Source organism: Tamandua tetradactyla, chromosome 7, assembly GCF_023851605.1.
Source record: "Tamandua tetradactyla isolate mTamTet1 chromosome 7, mTamTet1.pri, whole genome shotgun sequence".
Lineage (NCBI taxonomy): Eukaryota > Metazoa > Chordata > Mammalia > Pilosa > Myrmecophagidae > Tamandua > Tamandua tetradactyla.
In genome coordinates, this window is record NC_135333.1 from 79,390,998 (window position 1) to 79,414,090 (window position 23,093).

Genomic DNA, 23,093 nt, shown 5'->3' on the forward strand with positions numbered 1-23,093 from the left:
AGAGATTCTGTTTTTTTTTTTAATTGTTTAAGAGGTCTGCTTACATTTTTAAGGCACAGTTACAAAAAGAACCAAAGAAATATTATTTATGTCATTCTAAGAATCGAACATATACGTTTAAATTGTTTTTATTAGAGGAGTTGTGTGTTTACAGAAAATTCATGCATAAAATACAGAGTTCCCATATTCCACCCTATTATTAACATCTTATATTGGGATAGTACATTAGTTACAATTCAATAAGAACATTTTTGTAAGTGCCCTATTAAACATGGTCAATCATTTATAACAGGGTTCATTCTTTGTGTGATACAGGCCTGTGTGTTTTTTTAAAATTTTTATTCTAATAACATATATACAACCTAAAATGTCCCCATTTAATGACATTCACATACGTAACTCAGTGCTGTTAATTTCGTTCACAATATTGTGCTACTATCACCATCTTCTATTTCTAAAACTTTATGATCAACCCCAAATAGAAACTGTACAATTTCAGCATTAAATCCTCATTACCTACCCCGCCCTGTCCCCTGATAATCTATACTTTGTATTCTGACTATCTGAGTTTGCTTATTCTAATTATTTCATATCAGTGAGGTTACATAATATCTGTCCATTGATGTCTGGTTTATTTCCCTCAGCATGATGTTTGCAAGGTTCATCCATGTTGTCACATGTATCAAGACTTCCTTACTTTTATAGTGGAATAATATTCCATTGTGTGTAATTACCACATTTTATTTGTCCATTCATCAGTTGATATACACTGGGATTGCTTCCATCTTTTGGCAATTGTGAATAATGCCACTGTGAACACTGGTGTGCAAATAACTCTTTGAGTCCCTGCTTTCAAATCTTTTGGGCATATACCTAGAAGTGGGATTGAAAGGTCACATGGTAATTCTATACTTAACTTTCTGAGAAACTGCTGACTTCTACAGCAGCACCATTTTGCACTCCCACAGCAATGAGTGAGTGTTCCTATTTCTCTGCATTCTCTTCAACACTTATTTTCTGGTTTTTTTTTTTTTTTGGTTTTGTTTTGTTTTGTTTTTACATGGACAGGAACCAGGAATCAAACCCAGGTTTCCAGTGTAGCAGGTAAGAATTCTGCCACTGAACCAAACTGCACTGCCCTGTTTGTTTTTTTTTTAAAGTAGCCATTCTAGTGAGTGTGAAATGATATCAAAATTATAATTTTGATTTGCATATCCCTAATAACTAGTGATGTTGAGCACTTTTACATGTGCTCTTTGGCCATTTGTTTATCTTCTTTGGTGAAATATCTATTCCAATCTTTTGCCCATTTTTAAAATGGGTTGTTTGTCTTTTTATTGTTGAGTTGTAGGCTTACTTTATATATTCTGTCTATTAAATCCTTATTGGATATGTGATTTGCAGATATTTTCTCTCATTGAATAGGTTGCATCGTTATTTTCATGATCTGGGCCTTTTATGCAGAAAAGTTTTTTTTTTTAATTTTGATGAGGTTCTACTTCTCTATTGTTTCTTTTGTTGTTTGTTCTTTGGGTTAAAATTTAAGAAGGCATTGCCTAAGACAAGGTCCTGAAGATACTTCCCTACACTTTCTACTAGAAGTTTTATAGTTCTGTTTCTTATATATAGGTCTATGACCCATTTTGAGTTGATTTTTGTATATGGTTCATAGTATTAAACCAGACTGAGAATTCCTTGAGGGCAAATCACATTCCATTATTGCATTTCCAGCTCCTAGCTTACTCTCAGGCATAGGAAGGGACCCAGTAATATGGAAGGAAATAATTATTAAACAAAAAAATTTCCATTTTCCCAATGTTATTGCAAGGTATAATAAATAGTGTTATCTGTTTACATATAGTCTGATATGGCTGAGGTGTAACTTATAATGTTATAGTGTTTATGAGATGGATTTTGGACTCAAAAAAGGTTAAAGTCCTCCCTTGGACACCACAAGCTCTGTGAACTTGGGCAAGATAACTAGCCTCCCAAGTTGCAGTTTCTTCAATATAAATAAGGGTAATAAGAGACCAGGCTTCATAAGGTAGGTAAAAGATTAAGTGATAACTGATTTCAAAGCACAGATGAGTATGATTGCTGAATCATTACATTGATATTTCTTTTAGTCTCCAGTATCTTAGAGCAGCTAGGAGTAAAAACCTAAAATTGTGGAATTGCAAACTCTGAAATCTGTTCTACAACTAATTGTTGAGCTGTGCTTTGAAATTTATTGCTTTTTTGTATATAGTTATTTTTCACAAAAAATTAAAAATGAAGTTGATTGTGATGATAAAAAATATGTATATATTCCTTCTAGCTTCCACTGTTCTGGAGCAGCTAGAAGGAAAAATCTGAGATGGTGGAATCGTAGCTCATGACAAACTCTGGGATCTGTCCTATAACTACTTGTTGAAGAGTACTTTGAAAATTATTGCTTTTTTCTTTCTTTGCTTTGTATATAAGCTATACTATACAATAAAAAAAAGCTAAAAAAAAAAAAAAGCCCTTTCTGAGTTTTGCTTTTCCTTTCAGTTACTGCCCTTTATCTCTCTCTTCCCCTTCACAGCTAAATTTTGTGAAAAAGCCATCTGTATTCATATAGTCCCATTAAAAAAGATGAAATGAGATCATGTATATAAAGCACAATTTAGCATATTGCTTATCATAATAACTGTAAAAAATTTTAGCTAGTTTACTCATTCATTCATTCATTCATTTATTTATGGGTGCATAGTCCTGAAATTGAACCCGGGTCTACCGCATGGAATGTGAGCATTATACCACTGAACCACCTATGCACCCAATATTAGCTAGTTTTATTACTATTTTCTTCTCAATAATACAGAAACAAAGTATGGAATAGGTTTCACAGGTAAATTCACTCTCCAGAATCTACTATCTTGGCACTTTATCTCTTTGCCACAATTTCAGCAAAAGGCTCTCAGCAATTTTACCTATCTCAACCTGTTTAAATTTCACACTGTTAATCTTCTTTCTTGAAACATGCTAATAGGAATAAGGTCAGGCAGTTACTGAGCCACTAATATGAGTCAGGCATCATGTTAAAACACTTTAACATACTCTTATTGCATCCTTACAACATACTGTGAGGTAAGCACTGTTATTCCAAATTTACAGGTAACTGTGATTATAATTTGTCACATCTTGTACTTTTCCCTCTTAGCCTATATCATATATACATAGTTATTTATACTGTATCTGATGGCTACTTGTTTAACTTTTGCCTCATCTTTGGATTCCAAAAGGACACAGACCATGTCTTTTTTTTTAATTACTAAATCACTAGAGTCGTACATAGCTCTCAGCAATAGTAAGAACTAAATAAATACAAGTTGAGTTAATGAATGAAATAAGTTAATAATGTATCCAAGAGACACAGTACTAAAGACATAGTATGTAAAGCAGTCTGACTCTGGAGCCAGTGCTTTTTGCCATTTCACCGATTGCCTTTCTTAACAACAGTGGTTTCAGGCATACTGGTTTTTACCCACCTCTCTGGCTATTGCTTCTCAGTCTCCTGTATAGGCCCTTCTTTTCTCTCTCACCCTTCTGAAATTTGGTGTTTCTCCAGGATCTGGTCTTGGTTTCTGCTCTTCAGACTCATCAGGAGACCTTATCAAGACCTCTGGCTTCAATTGCTACCCACAGTCTGATGCCTCTCACACTTGTGTCTCTAGCTCCCACTTCTCTTTTGGGCCTTAGATTTCTGTATCCTAAATATCTGATGTCATTATTTGATACTCATTTCATATTAGCCTATCTATAACTGAATTAGTTTCCACTGACAACAAGACTCCACTCCTTGATCTCTACCTTTGGAATGGCCCCACACAATCCAGAAACTTCTTTCCTTTCTTTGGACTCACATAATTTGTATTTCTGCATTCTCAGCAACATTACCTTTGTTTGGCCACTTATTATTTCTCCTTGAGTTTTCTATAATGTCCACACTTGGGTAAACTTCTAATTTTTTCCCCAGACCCTATTTTTCCCTCCTGGCTTCACAGTTAATTATGAAATGATTAGACTGTATTTTTTAGACTCTCCTACAGGGTATGAGTGGCCATGGACCTAAGATCAATCCAATAGGCTATAGTGGAAGTGATGTGTACAATTTCTGGGTTAGTTCTTGTAGAGAAGTTCACTTCTCTGGACTTTCTATGTTCCCTTTCAGCTATCAGAGAAATAGTGAAAAATGCAGCAGTGTCCATTTGGGTCTTAGGATGAGCTGGTGGATCATAACTGTTTCCTGACCTAGAAAATCTGTCTGCATTGAGATGGGTAGCTAAGAGAGAAATGCTCTTTTATCTTGTTTATAACATTGCATTTTGGGCCTTTATTTTTATAGCAGCCTAGACTGTTTCCTAAAAATTTCAAAAATTAGTTTATCTAACTCCATCTTGATTAAATCCATTCTCCACACTTTTAAATGAATGAGCTTTTTTCTAAAATTCAAAGACTATCTAAGTCTAGAGGTAGTATTTGCTTTGTTTTATTTCCAAATTTTCTAAAGTAAGCATATTTTGATCCTATAATCATGAGGAATTAAGTAAAATAAATCCATTAGTATCTCCCTACAGTCTTCAAGATAAAGTTCAAATTGCTTAATGGAGTACAAAAACCCTTTCAGGTTCTGTCTTCTATTCTTTTCTCCAGTCTTAATTTTTGCCAGTCCTCACAGTCTCCAGGCAGATGAATCTTTCAGTTCCTGGACAGTAACAAGCCCTTGTATACATCTTTTATCTTTATAGCTTCTGCTCTCTTTGTCTGGAGGCCTTTCCCACCATCTTTTTTCTGCCAGACTAATGGTTACTTATCTTCAAGGCTTTGGTCGAGACTCAGATAAAATATTTTGTCCTCCACAAAGCCTTTCCTGATAGCTCAACATCAATTAAAAGCCCTTCTCTGCACACTCCCAAGACCCCCTCGGTATCATTATAAGAGCACTTTAAACCATAAATTATATCTATCCCTCCACCAGGCACTGTCTATTCTCCCACAAAACATACTCTCATTTAAACAGATTCTCTGTCATTTACCACTGTCCCTATCATGGTTGGTGTTCAGTAACATTTTTTTACTGCATAAAGAGAATATACTTCTTCCCCCGTAGAATCAAAAGTGGCCTCAGCCTCCATCTTTTGTAATGTACATATTTTAGCCTATAGTAACTCCTTATAAGGACACATAATAGCAAGAATATTTAAATTGAAATGGAGTTTATAATTAGAATAATTTGATTCTGGTTAGGAGTGCATAGTTTCTCTCGACGTCTGCTTTTTCAAGTAAACTTTAAAACTTAAGTGTCTTATAAGAATTTAAGAAGTTGCAATGGAATAAAATTCTAATTATTGACAAGGTAACATTTTTACAAAAAACTGAATTACCAAAAAATTTTGCAGTGCCCATATAGCAAACAATCAATGAGTGCTGAATGAATAATTGAATGGCTTGACTTCAGTAAATAAGCAATTTGCCAGACATTGAAAGATTGAATTTAGTTTACAAGTATGACTGCCATCCAGTATTCTAAATGAACACATTCCAAAGGAATTAGCATTTCATTATTCAGGATTTTTCAGAATCATGATGCTTAATAGACTAGCATATAACTTTAAAAGAGTGCAATATAAATGTCAAATATGAAACTGTCCCAGTTGTGAGCTGATATTTTAAATTAGAAAAAAATGTCTTCATTTCTTGGATTTCTTAATGCTTGCCTTAGGCCTATTTCCAGTGGATACTAGTTTGTATATTAAGAGGAGTTCAGTAAAAGCAAGTTATTTTAGTGTGCTTTATATATATTCATTTGTTACGCACAGCCCTGTGTGTTAGAAGGTCCCTTGCTTGGTTTAATGCTCTGTTGTCACCATCTTAAAATTCTTAATCAATTCCTAACAAGGGGCCCTGAATTTTCACTTTGTACTGGGCCCTGCCAATTACATAGCTGGCCTATGTATAATTTTAATAAATCGCCTGATTTTGAACAAATTGTCAAGGAGTGCATGGTCGAAATGCCAGTTTCTAAACAGGTATCTACGAACAACAAACCTAGGGTCGTAGCTATCTGCTGGGCTTCACTTGCCCAGCTTAGCTGTCAGAAACAGCATGCACGTTAAAAGAGAGATTCTCCTAAGTGTCAATCCCTCCTGCTGGCTCAAGAGAACAAAGCTGGCAGGCAAAGTGAATCAGATAGCATACTGTGCATGCCCAAGCTTCAGAATAAAGCTGATAGGTGTAATTTCAGCTTTACCAGCCTTGGTAGTGTCCCTTTAAGTTTACGAACTCGGATATACCTGTAAGCAAGCAGTCTAATGTTTTTGTGATCTTGCTGCTGTGAAAGTATTTAATAATAAGCCTCAGAAGTTGGGAGGTAAGAAGGAAATCTATGATGTCTAATGCCAAGGTGGTGTTCAATGTGTTGGAAGTTGATTAAATTTCCTTTTAACACCCCTTGAAACTGACATTTTGCTACCATTTAAAATTTTTTTTCCTCCGAACTATTTTTTTATACCCATGATTTAGAATGATATACAGTAAAGCAGTGGCTATGAATTGGCTCAAAATGATTCTAGGGGTAATGAGCAGGGATTGAAAAAAGACTGCTTCTGTTCATTTAAGGAATGCAAAGCTAACTTTATCCTGCAACTGCATGCCAAGGCAGGGTCAAAGATTCGAGACTGCTCAAATAGTGCCATCCAAATTTTATCGGTATGAAGTGATAACCAGTTTTCAGAATCCCATGGATTGATAAAAGGAAAATATATTTAAGTAGATTAATGCATGCTCAGCTATCGCTTGCAAAATTGCTTGCTATATTCGCATGTTTCCATTTTTAAATTTACATCTGTTTTAATAGAACTATTCTAAATTTTGAAAATGACAAAATCTGGCATATTTTATATTTTATATCTCAAGCATCTGGTTGTAAAAAAGGTTATTGTTTCCATATGTGTATCTTGCGCATGAAAATGTGGAAGCCACATAAATGCCACTGGTGGTGTATATGTTGACGTACAATTTAAAGCCTTACAATTATTATGTGAATGCTCAAATAATACTAAACAATACTTCAGAAATGAAGTAATCTTGCATCTTTTATATAAATGACATCACCTGTGGCTATTAAAAAAGCATTCATTTAGTACTTCCTATGTACATAGGATTCTACATTTTTTCCACATCAGTAGTTAAAAAAGCAGAAATCAAGCAAGAATTTTCTATAAGAGCCTGTAATATGACTACCCATTTTCTTTTGCTTTTTCATCTAGCCCAGTTGTTCAACCTTATTCAAGTCAGTATTTCCTTTTTCTAGCAGATATTTTAAAATGCTACTCTGTGCAGGAAGCATAGGGGAAAAAAAAAAGAGAATATCTACGTGGACCATGAATTTAAAAAAAAAAGTTAGGATAAGTATTAAAAAACACAATTTATTTGTAAAAGATAAAAGAAATTAGGAAATGATCTTAATTGATGCAGGAATACACATCCCCCCCCAAAATACACAAGTATGATATTTTTGTAAAACAATATCCTCTATTATTATACAGAATGGAATAATATTTAAGAATCAAACAAAGTATATCGTTTCCCTTGAAATTCCACCACCTACCAAGATTTACAGTCAGACATACAGAACAGACTTTGGGACTTGAGCCTTTGAAAAGTAACAGGGAATAGAGAATGGATTGGGATAAGAAACTATAGTATAAGAGGCTAAAGTTGTGCAGTAGACTTCTGTGGGCAGTGTAAAATAAAAGCAGAAAGTCTCTGGCTGTACAAGAACAGGTGAGTAAATCTAATACATAATCTCCAAAATATTTCCTATAATTGTACAATAAATGAATATAAATATGAATATAAGCTACAACATATGTATAGCCTTTATTAGTGCTATATCAACATTTCATGTATCTCTGTGATTTGATAATATTTTATAATACTGTTTTAAGCAGACTCAAATATTATTTTGACAAATGAAGACTGACACAAATGATGACTGGTACTTAGATACCCTAAGTACCACTGACATAGAGTGACTTGATTTTAAAATATGATGGGCAATTATTTATAAAATTCCCAAGCAAACAAAGCAAACTCTTTCTCTGATTTGCACCATATTTGCATTTCTGGAAAATTCTTCCCCTATAAAAAACTGTGCTCATGTCAAATGGAGACAAGTTCTACCCTCAGATAATTATAAATAGCTTTTTCCATATTTGGGATTCTGACTGGGAATTAAAAATTTGTGAGCAACCTGGGACAATATACTTCACTGTGTAGGGCTTTCCACTCATCGCAAAGGCATTAGGCATTCCTCTGGTCCTCACTCATTAAATGTCAGTGATGCCCTTTCCCAATCACATAATAAAACCAATACTGCCTACATCAAGAAAACTTATCCAGGGCAGGCCACGGTGGCTCAGCAGGCAAGAATGCTCACCTGCCATGCCAGAGGACCCGGGTTTGTTTCCCGGTGCCTGCCCATGTAAAAAAAGAAAACTTATCCATATATTGTTTTTAAACAGTTTTGTGATAAATTATACAGATACCCTTTTTGGTTGATTTTTTTCTATTTGGACCAGAATAAATATGATTAAAATGTTCTTTTTTATGGGTTTATCAGGCATTTTTTCTCTCCTGAAAATCCAGCTTTGCTGCTAATGATTTAAGAAATTGTTGGCTGGAAGTGTTAATGCTAACACCACTAATTTATATGACCCAAGGTAGCACAATAATTTGTTAAAGAGTATGATTTCAAGTCAGAGAAACCTGGTTGAAGCCTCAAGGATGTATGTTACCAGCTGCGTGACCTAGTGCAAAATATTCAATGTTTCTAATCTTTGATCACTTTGTCTGGAAAATGGAGATAATAGTGGTCCCTTAACATTTGTTATGTTTTATAGAGGCAATGTAGACTAAAAATAAACTACTTAACAGTTAATCAATAAATGTTAGCTATTGTTATTGTTCTTATAAAAGCGGTTTTAGATTTGGGCTATATATTTCTTGACTTTTGTTTTTTTATGAAACGGAGGACTATCGGGGGATATTAACTGCATTAAAGGCTAGGGGCTCGATCAAAATAGGTAATTAAAATAGGTAAAATTTGCATCATAACAAATGGGGTAAGAAGATATATGGAACATAAACTGTTTTCTCATTACAGAGATAAACTTTTTTTTCTAATTCTTATAAATTTTATATAGCAGAAGCTTTCCTTTTCTTTTTAGCACCATTGTAAGAAATTTGCTTTTGCTATTCTCAGTATAGGCTGAGAGGTGCCACCCCAAACCCTTTCTGCTTTTGCCTCAATGCTAAGTATGGACTGCATTCTGTCATTCATTGGTCATGTGCTTTTCAAGTGTAGGCAAGTCAGCTTAGCTTTCAAGAGCCAGCCTACTATTTTGAAAACAGTTTTTTTTTTGAGTTAGGTCGAACACACCTTTCTTCTGTATTTTAAACATCCCACCCACCTAAACCAGATGTATCTAACCAATCTATCACCCCAACTTTTAAGTGCCCCCATGGTAAAGATGTGACACACTTATAAAATGTGAATATGCTGGTTTCCCTTTATCCCACAGTTACCTGGAGACATCTTTATAATGCAGAGTCATTTGGCGTTTGGAAGTGGGAAAATGGAAGGACTCTCCCCAGTCAGAGTTGTAACTTAAATACAGGTCTTCCCCTCTCCGGCCCCTCACATCTGCCCTTCCTTACTTAATTCACTGCAAAGTAGCTGGACTTCAGACTGTTCAATATTTAAATCCTATGGATTGGTAGCATGGTTAACAATGTATTCTTTTTAACAAAATCTGTTGCAATAACATTTGAATATTGTGCCAGGATCTTTTCATGTAATCTCTAGAACTATAATATGCATTAAAAAATCCGTTCTTTTGATGTGCCAAAACCCCCATAACCCTATCACTTGATATCATTAGTGATTAGATTGGGAGCTACATAGCCTGAATGAACTGTTTTGGCCTGAATGTTAATTTGAACAAAGTATATATATATATATATATATTTTTTTTTTTTAACATAGACTGGCGTCTTGGAGGTTTAGGATTTTACTATGACATGGGTTTGTTGAAAGGATTCTGCAGGTGGAGTTATTATTCTCTCTTTCTGACCAAGTAGAGCGTCTCTTGTTTTGGATGGCAGCGTTGCTCCATGTCCACTCTCATTTTGTCCCACTGAAGGGTGATGAGGACCTAATTCTCTCTTTTCCCTCAATATTTTCTTCCCCTTCCCTAGCAGCGAACAGTCTCTTTATCTTATCCTGCTTTATTTCTCTTCATAGCTCATTTGTCCACCTGGAAACATGTATTAACTTATTTGTTCTACCAACAGTCTCATCTCTTCAATAGAAAATAAACCTTTCTGGGAAGGGGCTTTGTTTTGATCACCGCTCTCATCCTCGCACACAGATCAGAGCCTGGCAAACAGACCACACTCAATAAAGGTTTGCTGGATGGATGAACAAAGCAAAAGCTCTTTTGGGGTCCTATTGATAGAGTGAGTTCATGAGATCTTTTTATTGTTGTGCTCGGAAGTGGTCCGGTCTAAAATTATAGTGAAATATAGAAGAGTAGATCAAGTCAGAATTTTAACTGGGGAGCAAAATAAAAATGTTATTTAACCTTCTATGGAAGTCTGGAGAGCTAGAATTCCTGCGAGACTACATGAGGATGATTCTTGGAAGCTTTCTATATACTCTTTCTACATCCCTGGAACTCTTGAAAAGCAACACATTCACGCTTGTATTTTTGGCAAACAACTTTCTTCAATAGTAATGTCAGCTCTATTTATGGCCAAAGACATCCACCTCATGTGGTATGTATATCTCCGTTGGGTAGGTAGGTTGGCATAGTTAAGAATCAGTCCGCCCAACATCTCCAAGATGAATGAAAAACTTGTTGTTTTCTTAGTTTGGCTGTCTACTATATTACCAAGTCAATAAAGACTGCCAGAGGGGGAAAAAGTCATAAATACTAGTTTCTGCATGGTACAGTTGGGAAATTAATAAGTGACCAAACAACAGAAGTCACATCTCTCAGGACATGATACCTCAACATCTCCACATATATTGTTACTATCAACCAATGCATTTTGTCAAGTAACCATATTTCCCCAGTAAATGTGCCAGATCTTTGGTGTCAGGATCTTTATACAAATGAACTACTTTTTATTCTTCCCATTGCATGCTCCCTCTTCAAAATAATACCAACATATATGCTTGATTTAAAAAATATGTTTTGTTTAATGCTCATATTTTTTAAAGCTTAGAAAAAATTACTAATATATGATTCTGAGCTTCATCATTTCCCTTTAAATAAGCTATAGTTTACAGTATTAAAGAAAAACCTGTAGATTTTGCTCTTTGTTTAAATAATATCCTGTAATTCAAACCCATATACTTTATAATAGCATGTTAAAAGCAAAGAGGAAAACAGTTTAGCTCTAAATTAAGCTTCCTCCATCAGCTTTTCTACTCACTCTGGATATTTTCTGATACAAAGCTTTGGTCTCTCCTTTCATGATGTTATTCTGCAGTAGTAAAGCAAGTAACCACAGCTTCATAATGCTAAGCACTCCACTGGGAAACACAAACAGAGTGCATAAACCAAAGTATTCATTTCATGAGGTTTTATTAAAAGGCTTCACCTCTAAATTGAGCTGTCATACACTGTCGGGAAACTTTTTACCACAGTTTATTTTAACTATGTAAAACATTAAAGGAATGGAATTTCTTTAGCTTTTCATATAATGGGTATGACCTCTCTTACACACTACAGCAATCTATACCACATTTAATCAAATTGGCTGGAGAGTAAAATCAATCCGTATGTTTTCCCACTTTCCCTGATTTTCACAAATGACCCCAATCTCGTTAACATGCTGTAGATTTTCATGTATACCCAGCAAGTTCTTTGGCGTTCTTACTGAGAAACTATACTGCGCGATTAAAAGATATCCCCCAGATGAGAAGAACATGGGGTAATTTACAAATCGTTTATTTGTGACACTGCTTTCTACAGTATTTCAAGGAACTGCATTAACTGCTTTTGCAGTTTTCTCAAATGTTGCTTTCCGTTGACTGTGTCACAGGTCATTGCTGATTATTTTTTCCTTATGTAAGCAGTACCAACTTTCTATTAAAAATACTAATTTCCACCCTACTATAGTGTCTTTTGAAGTAGCATGTATATTTAAAAAAAATCAAGTTGCTTTGAAATATTAAAGGAATATATTTAACTGAAGGGTTTTCAGACAGGTTGTTTTTCTGTATTCTCGATGACAGAAAGATTTTAGCCTACAAAGTCAATAGTAAATTTTATTAAAGTCATTATTTTCCTGTTCCAGGCCTCATGCTTTAAATAAACCACAGCTGACAATGCTGTCTTACATACTGTCATACTGTAAAATGTCCCCTCTTTATTACCTCAGGGACAACTCATTTAGAACTTTGAAAGTGTTTTAGCATTTGAGTTACTCTTTGCAGAGCTGGCCTATGGCTGTCTAAAGAATGTGGTGGATGCCTCCATTTTCCTGTAGACATTCTAGGGAAAAATATAAACTTGTCAACCCAACAATTTTTAGATAAAGATTAATGTCCCTTCTTCTGAGATGAAATATATCTCAATCTTTCCACATTACTGTGCTCTCACTACCTATGGCAGTATTTTCCTATTTGCCCATTAAGTATAAGTAAGAGCAAAGCACTTGACATGGATTTGATTATGTTTTATTTCAGGAATTATTCTTTTCTCCCAAATTGCATTCTTAAGCAATTGCCCACCATCCCTGTATCATCTTGACCAATATAATCTTGATTACAGAAATGCTTAATGGCTAAGAATTGAGCACTCATCCAGAAAACCTTTTTTTTTTTTTTTTGCCTTGTCCAGCTCATATTCTGGGGTCCAGCCCAAGTCACATGATCTTTCTGGAGATGTTCTGCACCTTTGTACTATCTTTAAAAATATCTCACTTTCTAAATTTGTATTTCCACCCTTCTCTCTCTAATGAACATTGCATTTAAAACCCTTAAAATATGAATGCTCTAGTTTGCTGGCTGCCGGAATGCAACACGCCAGACATGTATTGGCTTTTAATAAAAGGGGATTTATTCTGTTAGTTCTTCAGAGGAAAGGCAGCTAACTTTCATCTGAGGTTCTTTCTTATGTGGGAAGGCTCGGGGTAATCTCTGCTGGCCTTCTCTCTAGGCCTCTGGGTTCCAACAACTTTCCCCAGGGTGATTTCTTTCTGCATCTCAAAGGCCTGGGTTGAGCTGCCAGTGCTGAGATGAGGTATGCTGAGCTGCTTGGGCTATGCTACTTGGAGCTCTCTCATTTAAGCACCAGTCAATTAACTCAAACGTCATTCATTGCAGCAGGCACGCCTCCTAGCTGACTGGTGCCTTCACCTGGCCAAGTTGACAACTGAATCTAAGTACCACAATGGATATGTTTCTTTTAGAAAACACATACGCTTTTATACAAAAAAAAGAGAAAATTATAATGCCATCACTCAGCTATAACCACTGTTAATATCTTGATATATATCTTTCCAGATTTTACACTTTAGTATATATTTTAAAACAAAATTAGATTATAAAAATACTGGCTGTTTTTTTTTTTTTCTTTAACTGAGAACATCTTTCTTTACTTTTTCCAATTAGGCTCGTATGTGGTAATAAAAGAGACTCACCTCCTACTAAATCAAGAAAAGGAGTAAGAGTTTACCTAAGGATTTCTGGGTAGAGATCCATAAGTCTAGGAAGAGAACCAAAGTTTAGCCAGCGCTTATGGAACCTGGAAGCTCTAGGGACACTGGAAGGGGGCACTTTGAGATATTCACTTAAGGGTTCCAACAGCAACGGGATCCCACTTTAAGGTTTATTCACTTCTCGCTTCCTTCTCTCGACAGGCTTCCCTGCCCTATATATCTTTCTATTTGTTTGTTTGCCTTATATCTTCTGTTTATTCATTGTTTCTCTGTCCCCATAACTTCAACTTACTGGAAACTTTGGCTTATTAAAGACCTATTATAACTCTTCTAGCCTCTTCTTATCTCATATATTTTCACCTTTTGCTTACTCTCTCAACTACCTGAAACTTTCGGCAGTTTCCACTTCAGATTAATGGGATTATAATGGACCCTGTTGGCCCTGGATGTGAAGGCCTTTTGGTGTCAGGAAGTTTTTGAATGAATATAAAAAGTGACTATTATGTGAATAGGATTATATTGTATGTGCTTTTCTGTGCTTGATCATTTCGTCAAAAAATCAACTTCTCAAATCTAACTAGGCCTATTAAGACATGCTAAAATTGTTTGTTATTTGTACCTGCTCCTTTCTTATTCTTTTTTCTTTTTATAGACACTTCCCCTTCCCCTAAACGACCATCTCTTTCCTCCCTCAGTGACCTCTAATCTTTCTATCTCTTGTGAATTTGTTATTTCTAGTTTCTCTTATGAGAGATAATAAAATTTTTGTCCTTACGTGTCTTGCTTATTTTACTGAGCATATCTGCGAGTTTCTTCCATGGTGCAGTGTGTTTCATTACTTTTTTATTTCTGATGGTTGAATAATATTCCAACGGGTATAAGTGCCACATTTTAACTTGTGTTATTTAACATTATAACACAGTTGTTTCCACCTTCTGGCCATAGTGAATAATGCTGCTATAAACATTGGTGTACAAATATTAGTTTATGACCCTGTTTTCATTCTCTTTTGGTATATACCTAGAAGTGGGATTGTGAGGTCATTCTACCTTTAAGTCTTTGAGGAGCCCACATATTGTTTTCGCAGTGGCTGTACCATTTGACATCCCCACTTATAATGCACTAGAGTTCTAATTTCTCTACATCCTGTACAACACTTATATTCCATTTAAAAAAAATAAATATCCCCTTGTGGGTGTGAAGTGATATCTTATTGTGGTTTTAACTTGCATTTCCTTAATAGCTTTATGATGTGGATAATTTTTTCATGCGCTTTTTTGGCCAGCTGTATTATCTTCTTTGGAAAAATGTTAACTCAAGTCATTTGTCAATTATTTAATTGAATTGTTTGTCTCTATATTGTTGCATTGCAAAAATTTCTTATATATTTTTTATATTAAACCCATATTAGATATATAGTTTAAAATGATATTTCCCATTCTGTAGGTTGTCTGTTCACTTTCTTAGTAATTTTCTTTGATGTACAAAAGTTTGTAATGTTGATGAAATCAAATTTGTCTATTATTTCTTTTGTTTTTGTGCTTTTGGCATCATATTTAATAACCCATTGCTAAGCAAAGAGAAAGAACACAAAAAAGAAATAAATAAGAATCTGTTGCTGAATTTTATTGTTTAAGCTCTTATATTTAGGTCCTTGATCCACTTTGAATTGATTTTTGTATATGGTGTGAGGTAGGGATGCTGACTGTAGCTATCCAGTTTTCCCAACACCATTTGTTGAAGAAACTATTCTTTCTCCACTGCATGTACTTAGCACCTTGTAAAAAATCAATTGTCCATAGATGTTTGGGACTATTTCTGAACTTTCAATTCTGTTCCAGTGATCTATTTGTTTATCTTTGTGTCAGTACAATGTTGTTTTGACTGCTGTCACTTTGTAACACAAGTCAAAATTGGGAAGTGTGAGTTTTTCCATTCCTCTTTTTCAAAATTGTTTTGGCTATATGGAGCCCTTTCAGAACCATATAAGTTTGAGGATCAGTTTTCCATTTCTGTGAAAAAGGCTGCTGGAATTTTAATAGGGATTATATTGAGTTTATATTTTGTTTTGCTTAATATTGACACAGTAGCAATGTTAATATTGCCAATCTATGAAAATGGGGTGTCTTGCCATTTATTTAGTTCTTCATTAATTTCTTCAGAAGTCTATTGCAGTTTTCAGTATACAAGTCTTTGACGTCCTTGGCTAAATTTATTCCTAGATATTTTATTCTTTTGGATACCATTGTAAATGGAATTGTTTTCTTAATTTCCTCTTTGGATTGTTCATTGCTGGCATTTAGAATTACAAGTGGTTGATTTTGCTGCTCTGCTGAACTCATTTATTAGCTCTTATGATTTTCTTGGGGATTCTTTTGGATTTTCTATATCCAAGATGATGTGATCTGCAAATAAAGATAGTTTTATTTCTTCCTTTTCCAATTTGGATACCTTTTATTCCCTTTTCTTACCTAATGCTCTGCCAAGAACTTCCAGGATAATATTGAATAGCAGTAGTGAAAGCCAGCATCCTTGTCTTGATCCTGATCTTAGGAAGAATGCTTTAAGTCTATTACCATTAAGTATGATGTTAACTATAGGTTTTTCATAATGGCCTTTATAATTTTGAGAAAATTATTTCTCTTCCTACTTTTCTTATTACTTTAATCAAGAAAGGGTACTGAATTTTGTTTAATGCCTTTTCTTCATTTACTGAGATAATCATGTTTTCTCCCCTTAATTCTATTTATATATTATAGTATAGTGATTGGTACGCATATGTTGAACCACCTTTGCATTCCTGGGATAAATCCCATTTGGTCATGGTATATAGCTTGCTAATATTTTGTTAAAGACTTTTTTCTTCTATATTTATAAGGAAAATTAGTCTCTAAATTTCCTTACTATGATGTCTTTACCAGACTTTGGTATCAGAGTAATGCTGGCCTCGTAGAATGAATCAGGAATTGTCCTCTCTTCTTGAATTCTTTGGAAGAGTTTAAGAAGGATTGGTTTTAATTATTCTTTAAATATTTGGTGGAATTCATTAGCAAAGCTATTTTTTTTTGGTGGAGGTATTTTCGACTATTGATTCAATCTCTGTATTTGTTACAGATTTGTTGGTGTCTTCTATTTATTCTTGAGACAGTTTGGGTAATTGGTGTATTTCTAGAGATTTTTCCATTTCTTCTACATTACGTAAGTTATTTGCATACAATTATTTATGACGTGCTTTTTTTTTTTTTTTTTCCTTTTGTTCATGGGCAGGCACCAGGAATCAAACCCAGGTCTCTGGCATGGAGAATTCTGCCACTGAGCCACCTCACATCGTCCTACAATTTTCTTTCATAATCCTTTTTTATTTCTGTAAGGTCAGTAGTGATATCACTATTTTTCTTTCCAATTTTAGTTATTTGCATCTTACCTCTCTTTTTTTGTTAGTCTAGTTAACAGCTTATCAGTTTTCTTGATTTTCTCAAACTTTTTTTTTTGCCTTTTCTCACGATTATTTTTCTAGTCTCTATTTCTCTCCAGATAACATTTCTATGAAAATCAACAGAAATATATTCATTTTTCTGGAGCCATGGAGCACAAACCCATGTTATGCCAGTTTAAGTCCTTGTATCTTGTCTCTCCATCCTTTGGCATGTGTCATATATTTTCAAACGTGTTTTTATTTTCTTCCTCACCTTTACCCCTTGTATTTTGTCTCACCATACTTTGGTACATGTCATATATTTTCAAACTTATTTTTATTTTCTTCCTCACATACACCCAAACACCTACATACTCATTTATACTACAATAAAGAAAACAGAAAAAATTGTACCAAAAAAATGAATACCATGCCTTACAGGTGTAGTGAGGCATAATCAATATCATTAAGTCCACATGTATTACCTGACCCCTTTTTCTATTTTAAGGTGTTTCTTGAGAGTACATCTATACTGTTCAGCACCACAAAAGACAGGTGAAATTTTACTCTAAAGACCTCCAACTCACATGGTCAGAATTGTTGAATTCTCTCTTTTTCTTCCCCCTTTAGTGTAAAGGGTAGAGCACGAGAGGCCAGATACATGGGTTAACTCTATAAACAAATATGGTTGGTTCTCTCCTCCAAACACCAAATCTAGCATCATTTAATTTTAGCTCATGCTTCACTCACATGCAAAGGAAAAATGAGAAGACATTTGTAAAAGCTCATCTTAATGAATAAAAGGTTGATCCAGGGTAAGTCTCTGATTTCAAACCCAGTTCTCTCCTGTTGGAGACTTAGATGGTAAAATCTTTGCTGCTGGTTTGTGCATTCAAAGCTTGCTGGTATGTATTTCTGTGGCTGTTTAGGTTAAGTGAAATAGATAGAGGACAATAAAATATTCTTCCTTTCAAAGATCAAATAATGCATTTCAATAATATCCTCTAATGAATAGCTAATAAATGTCATCCCTATCAAGGAGAAATGTTCTTCAATTGCTTAAATATTTGCAATTATTTTTTAGTTTATTTCTTCAGCATAATATTAAAACTAAGCTATGATTTACTGTTTTTGTATTTGTGCCACCCTTCTTCCCTGCCATGACACACATACCGTGTACACACACCTTCAGACAGCACAACCTATGGCCTATTCAGCAACCATAACAACAATTGAATTTTCCCCGTGTCCCTTCTACATAGCTTAGAATTCCAGCTAAATTGCAATCACTGGAGTTTCTTATACCACGTTGTATGCACCTAGATAGTATCAAAATGCGTGATTTGTGATGTGTGAGTTACTGTTCACTTAAAAGTGCTTTTACTACCTTTTCTTATCAATGGAAAACTTCCAGGATATTTAAAAGCAGTGCCTTTAATCCTTCTGGCTGCAATAAAGCAAAAATGGCAGGTGGCTATATGAAAGAGGTAGAATACATTTAAAGGAAATCACTCATATAGAAACAGTGTAACAATGCTTAGAGCCTTTTTATACACTTCCTATCATGAAGAATATGTTTTGGGGCCATGTGGGATATTTTCCTTTTGCCCAGTGAGAACATTAGCTGCTTTATAGAGGCAGTGTTGTTATTTTTAAGAAAGATGGAGAAATGAAACATTAGAAAACCTTCCTAGCAATAAGAGTTCAGCAGTAATAAAGAGGCCAGAAAGCTAAACTTAAAACCTCAAATTATTTAACTAGAAAAGATTAGAACCCTTTACCATTAGATAACCTGTATTCAGAGCAGAGGAGAGGGAACCTAAAGCTTATGAAGCAAGACTTATAGTTAATTAAGGAAAAGGAGAAAAACAGATTGTTCTCGCTGCTCTGAACAAGTTATATAATAGGACTAATGCATACTTGTTAAAAGGCACAGTAAGATGATATTTTAGCATTCAGAAAAGAATAGTGGATATTCTTAATATAAATCACAGAGACATACGTCTGAAACTAGCATCATTGGAAAGTTAGGTTCAGAGGAAAATTAAATAAATAATTCAGTGTGCCTCTTTTCAACCCATACAGTCTATACATTGTTTCCTTTACAGAAAGAAATTACAGCATGTGCCCATCACTCTTCCATTTATATATTTAGTGGTAGCTCTGAACTCCTAAAAGGTCATGTGTCATCAAGGTGAAGCTTTTACAATTACACTCATTCAAAGTTAAAGTATGCCCAAACCATCAATCTCTAAAGTAGAAGTTATATATATTTAAAAATGACATTAAGAATTACATTTAAATAACATGTAATTGTGCTAGTCTAACTGACAAATGATTTTGAAATAAATGATTGATTTTCAGTATGGATGCTAGGCTTGTGTCTATGAAAGAACAACAAAAACTTGGACTGAAAATGTCAATCCACTGTCATATTTTAACTATGAAGATATCTAAGACCAGACTAATAGACTTGCCTCAAGTGCTTCGTACTCATCTGCAGGGGACTGATAGGGAAGTTTTTGACATAGTTGAATTTTCTCCTTGTGGTCTGAAGTGGTAAGAAATCATGGAGTCTTCTATTTGGTTGTTGCTCAACTAAGGGCATCCTAAAATTAAAGAACTATACCTGGTCCCAGACACACCAGAGGAGAAGTGGAAATTTTTAGCTGACTCTGAGCAGAAAGAATATTGGAGGCTGGTGTTTGGGTGAAGGTCACCCCCTACTTGGCACTTTTTAAAAAAATTCCAGAATGGTACACAGACACGGACACTGAAATTCCCCTCATCCCTGTCTTTGACTATCCTATGTCTAGTTGTAATCATTCATTGTTGTCAGTCCTTCTTGGTCCTGGTAAGCAGTTAACAAATACTCATTATTAATTACATGCTCTGCTTTCACTTCCTGATATCTGTGGAAGCAGAGAGAGGAGAAGAGCACTGAATTGAATTTTCCATGCAGCTTATTTTATTAATTGTGTAAAAAATATTCATTAAAGTGTAAGGAGAAAAGAGAAATATGGTCATTCAGTGATTATAGATATTGGTAATTTTGCAAATCATCGTGAAAAAATGTAGCCATATAAGTATAAGGTCCAGTAATTATAATGTACAGGGTTATACAGAGGTATATAAATACTATAATATATATGCATATAAGTATATATAAGTACATATGAAATATATAAGTAGTATACCTATTACCTACTAAGTAAAAGAGGTATTTAAACGCTAAAAGACACTATATAAACAGTTTCTATCCTGATCATGGGAAAGAATGTTTTTACCCATAAGCAAGAGGAGGGTCTCATTGGGAGATGAAGAATGGACAGTCTTTGGGACCAGAGGATGTGTCCATCTGAGGCCAGCACCTACCCTTCTATACCATGGTCTTGGCACTTAAGACCCTGGAATTCTCTGACCAAATGTTTTTAGATTGCAACCAGTGCCTGCAAATTCCATTCTCTGGGCCCAATCTTCTGAAGGTGGACTGTACTTCTGGTGCATGCACCTCTAAATCTGAGGAGTTTAAGTAGCAAAGGGTTTCTATTTGCAGGGTATATGTGCAGTTAGGATGTGGGTTGGGTATTCACAAACGTGTGGATGAAAATTGTCATGATATGGGAAAAAGTCCAGTGCTGAAAGAGAAGGGGGGAGTCAACTGGCCAGAGGAAAGTGCTGGGTGTTGTCCTCCTCACTCTGCCATCATATCTCTGCAATAAATTCTGAGAAGTTTGATAATCCTAAATTTGAACATAGCCTTACAGCTCTTTATGAAGGTAAGGTTTTCAAGGTAGGCAGATAGCACACAGATCATTTAAGTATATTTGGAAATTATCTAGGTGTATATAAAACTAAAATATTTAGATAAATCGTATGTGGGCTTCACAAATATTAAAGTAGGTCAGGTAGGTAATAGGATGGAAACTCTTTATTTTACTTGTTAACATAGCAACTTCACTCTTAATAGTTTTGCACACGACAGATACATTTAAAATTTCAAGTTATCATTGGAGAAGCCAAAGTTAAAACCACCCAGAAGGATTACGAAGGAACAGCATATGGTGCTAAGATTGGAAGTAGGGCCTGCTCCCGTTAGCAGACTAGAACAGTATATGGGCCATGGGTTAGAGTACTCAGAAAGAGCTTGAGTCAATTAGCCCCAAACTAAACACTTCTCTGCCTCACCAAACAAAATTTTTAAGATAAGACTCAACAGTTCTAAGCTGTTTTTAAGCAACTATAACTAAACTGCATCCCAGAAGAATATCAAGAATATTTTACAGAATTAGCAAATATCCAGCCTTCAAAACATAAAATGAATACTCTCTGACATCTAATAAAATGTTCCAGGTATGGAATAATATATTATTTTAATATATTACATAAAATAAATAATTTTATTTATTTGTTTATTTAATCTAATAAAATATTTCCAGAAAACTGGAAAATATGATCTATTGAAACTGACCAAGAACTGACACAAATATTAGAATTAGCAGTCAAGGACATTAGAACAATTGTCGTTGTTTTCTACAATTTCAAAAAGTTACATAGATATTTGTAAACCAAAATTCTATGTCTTAACACTACGTTTGAGAAAAAGCATAAACTGGATGGAATTAGCAGCCAATTAAAACATTCAGAAGAGAATTTTCAGAAGTGAACCACAAGACCTAGTAATAGAAACATTCCAAAATGAAACAAGAGAAAATAGACAAAACAATGGATCATCAATGAGCTGAGGAACAACTTTAAGCAGCCTATTGTATATCTAACTGAGCCCAGAAAAGCAAAGAAAACAAAAAAAGAAGAAATAGTGCAACTATTTTTCCAAAGATGGTTAAAATGATAAATTCACAGATCCAAGGAGAAAAGTACACCAAGGATCATCAAAATCAAATTGCTGAAAATCAGTAATAAAGGAAAATTTAAAAAGCATCCAGAAAAAAAAGAACACATTATGTACAGGCAAGCAAAAATAAGGGTAGCAGATATTTCCCCTCTTTGAAGTGGTAGAAAAAAACCTCAGATTAATTTAAAATCCTAATCCTATACCCAGTAAATGTACTTTTCAAAAATAAAGGAAGGCCAGAATTTCTGGGGAAGATGGTAATGTAGGGAGCTCCATTAATCCCCTTTTCCTGCAAAGTGGCTAATAAACAGGCAGGAACTGTATTAAACAACTGGTCTGGTCTCTGGAGGCCAGAAGAACACTGTACAACATCCAGGCAAGAATAATAGGGGGGAGGCTGACAAACTATGATAAAGAACTGTGAGTAGCTTGCTCTGAGCAGCAGCTGCCAGTGCCCATCCCCTACTCTCAAGGCAGACCTCCTTGGGTTTCAGCCCCTGGCTAACTGCTGCAGTCAGAATGGGACATAAAAATCCTCCCCACCAGTAATGGAGTAGGTTGGGGTAATGGCTGAGCATTCATCATGGCTTTTGATTAGCAAATTCTGATTGCTGGGTCCTGGCTCTAGGTCCTGGCCCTGAACTACTGTTTCAACCTACCCTGGACAAATAGGATGCATCCACTGTTTCAACCTTGTCCCCCAATATGGAGATGGTAGAGATTTAAAGACTCCTGAGCCTCCTTAGTGCTGTGGGGAACAATTTGCTGAAGGACACCATCTTCTGGATGACCAGGACAGTCCATGTTTGACAAGCTGCCTAAAAGACTATGGGCATCTTTCCTGACCCTCTCCCCAGGGGCTGTTTGGAACGGGTCTGAGCCATCTTCCTGGGTCACTGGCCCTAGGGCTTGGGAAAGGACTCTCTGGTGTGACCCTTCTCCCAGTGAAAGGAGTATAAAATTATATAGACACAAAACAGAAGCAAACAGGCAAGATCAAGATTCTAGAGAAGTAATGGAGGATAAGAAGCTTTCTGAAAGGAGTATAAAAATGCTATAGAAGCA